Raw genomic sequence first — 5,631 nt, forward strand, 5'->3', positions numbered from 1 at the left:
AATTGCCAAAAATTGGTAACTTCCCGAAAAATTCGGGACACGAAGTTTATATTTCCGGCTGCTGGTATTGAAAACAAATATATCATTTCTGTAAACATCATCTCTTAGTGTACCTAAAGCACTAAAATATTATAAATGAACTTATATTTTTCGTAGAATATTTTGTTGGCACTAAGGTTTTACAAAAGTTATACCTACAAATCGGCTATACATTTAAAGGTGTTGTTCAAAAAATTGCTGTTATCAGGTTTGATATTTTATTATTTCGTGATAGGGCAGTTCTAAAAATATTTTATACATGACTTCTATTGTTGATCTACCGGGTTGTGAAATTCATGCTTCAGTTGCTTTTTCTTATTTTGCGCTTTTCAATATTATTTATAAAAACACTGTTGAGCTAAATACAAGTTATTTTTTTTTCGCTCCGTAGATTTCAGCCCTTTCTTTTAGGTATATTAAGCCTATCAAAATTAGTGCAGTTGAACGCGACAAAAAAATGATTTATTCCCTGCAACGTACTTAAATAGGCACTCTGAGTTAAAGATACCCAATAATTCATTACACCTGATCATGTTCTTTTCTTTCTTTTTGTCTCTTCAAGTGCGTGGCAGACTGATAACATATAACGTAACGAGACAACTTAAGGGCTGTAAAAAAAAAAAAGAAACGTCGTACTGCGGTGCTTCAATTATTTTAAGCCACTGCTACTTATCAACGCGATGCCATATCTATGTTCCAAGCGCACATTTCTTGCGCCATTGGAATGGGGTTAGCGCCCTGACGTGCAGTCAAGCGCACTACGTCACGCTTTTACGTCGAATGCAATACCTGTATTATGAACTACCCGGCTCTGTAGGCAAATGCGCCAGCATCTCCATTACATTTATGTTAATACGCAGCGAAACTATTTATTGTGCCTCTGAATACTTGAGGGGTATAATAGCTCACATTATCTTTCAGAGGACATCCCGATCAGAATGAGATACTTTATTTAATAAAATTAAGTTTTCAAGTGCCCTAGTTAATCAAATCAAAGCTGATATCTCTTTTTTTTACTATGACTTACGAAACTCCCGCATCCGCTCAGATTCGTGCATTTTACTAGGAGCCACCGGAATTTTATAGAAATAGTGCGTCGCCAACTCCAGTAGCAAAAGACAGCGTTGTCGCCATTACTATACGCGACCGCAGCCACAAAGTACTACAGCTCACATTAAGGAAACGCCATTTTGACCTCATTGAATGCGAGCAGTGTGGGCAGAGCCATTGTTCTTTCTTCAAAGTTCGCATTCGGCAAGACGGTGACACAATGGCATCGAGCAGGCGGTCTCAGTACAGTTTTGCCCAGAGTGAGCAGGTGCAAGGGTCTTGCCTACAAAAGCACTTTTTTTTACGCCATGCCCACATTGAAATGCCCCAAACCATCGTTGCACCGAGCTGTTGCACCTTTCCAAATAAAGTCTGCGCTATTTGAACACTGGGAGCTGCTTCACAAACGGGGGCTTTTGAACAGGAGCACAGACGCAGCTGTTGCGCAAGAAAGTTTCGCTTCCGAAATGAGAATTCTGCGTGGTCCTCTATCGAGCCGAGAACGTGGCCACTTTAACGAAGCATGCGAACAAAACTGAACGCTCAACTTAACGTTGCGCAGGAGCGGGAGTGGAGTGCGTAATTGTCTACCACCTTCAGTCGTCAGAGAAGTATATGGGCGTGGTCCTACGGCGCTGTCTCTCGCAAGTTGGACTCCATTTAAAACTCTTCCTAGCAACCGATATAAATGCAAATGACAGAGTGCTGCGGGCGGTTTTTGCCAACATGAACGTCACAGAACAGACGACGGCTTTTGTCACCCAATTGCCGTCTGCGCCTGAGTGGCAGACGACTCGACTGCTTACCTGGCACAACGTTGTCAACGGCGAACTTTGCACTCCGGGCAAGCTTTTGCTGACGTAGGATGTGTTAGGTGCGGGTGGAGCCATTTCTTTGAGAAGTGATGGAATAGCGAAGAGATGTGGTTGGGGAATCGCTGTAGATATTGAAATGGTAGACCTTGTAGCGCGAGCATGTCCTGGAAGAACCGAGGTAGAAAATAAGATTTAGTCTGCTTTGCTGATATTTAATACTAACGTGGTGCCGAAAGCAACGAAAATGAAACTTTATGAAGCTACACATTTTATAATGAAAGTGCACAATTTTGATGCATTATGATTACGAAAGGCCACGTGAGCAGATAAGGTAGAATGTCACAAATTACGTTGTAGTTAAGGCCATCGATTCTACGCCTTGGATACTTCAAAAGGTAGTGCATCTGGCGTTGGCTGCATGCATAAATTTTATACGCAGTAAACTTTTACTCAGTGTGCCCACTAACGAAATACGCTCTAGAAAAAAACTGACTCACAATCCTGGCCCTGCGAAAGCAGATGTTGAGGGAAGCTGTTGCAATACCACCACTGCAACTGGTGATGGGGATATGCACTGCTTTGTTGATGGTTCGGATGTTTTTTTCGAGGGTGTTCTTTATTGAAACGTATGCTGTTATATGTGTTCTATGAGGGATTTTGATCAATGCAAGCACGGTGCACTTCAAAGAGGGAAAGAAAGATAAACGGGGTGAAAAGGCAGGGACGTTAACTGGAGAAGCTTCACTTTGCTGAGCATTTGGCTGATTCCAATGAATACATGCACCACTTGCTTCACTTCACTGAGTGCTTGTACCTTTCGCATTACGAGGGGGACGAGCCATTACATTTTTTCGCCCGCTTAGTGGGGTATGAGTGACTTCTACGGAATATAATTTTTGTTCGCGGACGGACGCGAACAATTCCGACCACCGAGAGGCTGTGAAATATTTGTTCGTGCCGAGAACTAACCTTAGGCATTTTTTTTGCGCGAGTTGTGAAGTATCACGCAGAAGAGTCGTTACACTGTGACTAAGTCAAGAAGCAAAGCGTTTAGCTCAGCACCATGTCAAATTGGCTCACGATTACTTAGAGCACTGAATCACAATAAAGTTCCGTGACAACAAAGTGTTGTGTAGACTAGGAACGCGTCCACCTAAGCGACATGGAGCCCCCGCTTCTTTCAATAATTACGTCGTCGGAGAAATGCTGTCGTGCTTTGTGGTGTCCCTACTCATTTATTTAGCAAGCCATGATACCCGTAATCGTGTAAAAGGTTATTTGCAAGAACCACAATGCTGGGCGGCTTTCTGCGTTTTCTCCCGAAACTCTGGCTTTACCGGAAGCGCCCGCTACAAAAGACGAAGCCAACTTTAAAAGCGAGAGCATTCAATGGGCAGAAGAGTTAAGGCAGGAGTTGCCTGAAGAAACACAGTACAGAGTTTCACCTAAGCATTGCTCAATTAGTAACCTCTTGAATTCTGAACAGCTTGCTCCGTATGCAAGGGATTGTTTTCTTCTCAATACTGGCAGCATAGAATGAAGTAGTAGGAAAGCATCAGTCAGTTGCACCGCTGACATTGCTACTTGTTGTCCGCATCTAACAGACTGATAAACACTGTCAAGAAACCACATTCCTAGGGCTACTCACGTGTGCCAATTGCCCGGCATGATTTTTTAGAGCGGGAATTTGAGCAATTTTTTTCGACTAATATTTCAAGAACAGATGAAACTTTGAAACAGTCACCTAAGTATCAATACAAAAAAAACTATAGCGATGGTGCCGTAGAAGAATAGCAGTAATTAAAATTAGGTCAACCAACCATTCAGTAACGAAACATGCACACGTATACGCCGAGATAGGAAAAATGCAAAGAAATATAAAGAAATTTTCATATTTCAAAGCTAGACGCAGATACGTGTGGTGCTTACCGTGAACAGGAAAACCCGTTTCACTTCAAAGATGCACCTGGATCGGCTGATTCTACACGAGGCCGCCAGGAGGAAGAGCGAGGACGTGGAGAGGTGATTTGCAGCCTGTCATAAGATTTCCTATAAATGTATGAGAGCACGTGCGTTAATCGGCCTTGTGGAGTTAGATGAGTTGGGAAAGCTTAATTGAAGTAATAATAAACTCATCTTTGAGTAAACTCTGGAAGCATGGTTTCATGTTTACACACTTTCCGCCTCTCGTGACAGGTAGCTTGTGGATGCAGAGATGGCATGTAGATGCTGGGGAAGCCCATAGGCAGGTAGATGTTGGGGAAGCCCACAGCGTTGCGCTGTTGAGTTCAAGGGTGCGGGTGGGATCCCTGCTTGGCAGACGACATTTCGGTGGAGGCGAAATGCAAATACTCTCGTGTACTTAGACTACAGCGTGCCTCCTATTCAGATCGAGGTTTTGCCTCCAGAACTAGTTTTTTTTTAGGAATCACAGGTAAAAAATGTGTGAATCAGCACCTAGATGCAAATTTATTGTCCTCTACTTCCGCATTGCTCGATATTGATAGAGGTACGAGCACAAATACGAGCACCCAAACATCTACTTATATGCACTAAGATCCCTAGCTTCACGGCAAACTCTACCAGCAGAAGAAAAACGAAACCGTCTCTGCCTTGTCAGCGACGTCAACTTTGGGAGAACTACTTTCCTTTCCAGTCAAGTGATGATTTTCCAAGGTGCTGTGAACGTACGCTGAACGCTAAAATTATTTTTACGGTGTCCATCTGAGACTATATGGAACCTTATGAATCCTATGTACTTTAGTTCTTGAGACCTTTTTGTTATTGCCCCTTTCTACCTTGCATTTATAGTAGCAACATGTTAAATAGATACAAAGGATGTATTTCACGTACTGCCATCTCTGAATCACACAACAATCCGACTTTCTCGATAGGCCGGCAGCATACTGTGCTTGTGGCCAGCGTTTTCCAATTCACAAACAATAAACCAACCAGTCAATAAATTCCTGAGGGAGGGGACAGAGCAAGGAGGTACCGAGAAACAGGGTCTGGCTAATGCGCATATCACGTAACCATTGCGTGCTCGCAAGTGAAATTGATTACCACCTGGAGACCACATCCGCACTATAGAGGTGTGTGTCTCACCATTGCCGAACCTTTTCTCCAGTGCTTCGTTCTTGGCTCCACACTTTGTTCTTGTCGGCGTCGTATGCTGGTATTTCTATTGTCCGTATTAATGAGGTGAGTCCTCCTGTAGGAACGTCGTCGAATCTTCACAAGCCCACACACTTACTGCCTTCGCACGAGGAACCGACCGTTGTCATGACGGTATGAATATAGATAGGTGGGAATGAGCCCCGCGTCTGCTTCTCGTTTGTCGTCTGTTCTAATATACGTCGTCTGCGTATCATGCGACGTATTCTGTAGTCTGCTGTTTTATATGTAGGCTGCTTATCGTCTAACCTCTTCTGTTTCGACGCCTGCGGATGCATTCGGCGTATTATTCGGTGCCATTTACCTTATTTCCGCTATACTTGTTTCTCTTCCTTACCTCAACCTAGTTTCCTGAAGGTGTATTGGCAGCGCTGCAAGGCGGCCGGATGTCTCGGTCGCCAACGTCGTTGAGTGTAGTTAGGGAGAAGCAGGAGGATATCTATGCATCATTTGGTTCGCGGAATAGCGGAAAAACAGTGCTCGGAGGAACAGCGTTGGTGCTGACACCTCGTGTTGTGTTGTTAGCGCTTTTAAGGACGGCATATATTTTTGA

General features: G+C 43.7%; 1 long non-coding RNA gene across 1 annotated transcript; it reads right to left on the reverse strand.

Moving 5' to 3' along the window:
• Positions 1-1,904: 1,904 nt before the first annotated feature.
• On the reverse strand, positions 1,905-5,194 carry LOC139048475 (uncharacterized). The gene is made up of 3 exons (XR_011507725.1): positions 5,010-5,194; positions 3,834-3,953; positions 1,905-2,068 (listed from the first exon to the last, which is right to left on the reverse strand). It is a non-coding gene; the product is annotated as an uncharacterized lncRNA (long non-coding RNA).
• Positions 5,195-5,631: the final 437 nt, after the last annotated feature.

This window comes from Dermacentor albipictus, chromosome 8 (genome assembly GCF_038994185.2).
Source record: "Dermacentor albipictus isolate Rhodes 1998 colony chromosome 8, USDA_Dalb.pri_finalv2, whole genome shotgun sequence".
NCBI lineage: Eukaryota > Metazoa > Arthropoda > Arachnida > Ixodida > Ixodidae > Dermacentor > Dermacentor albipictus.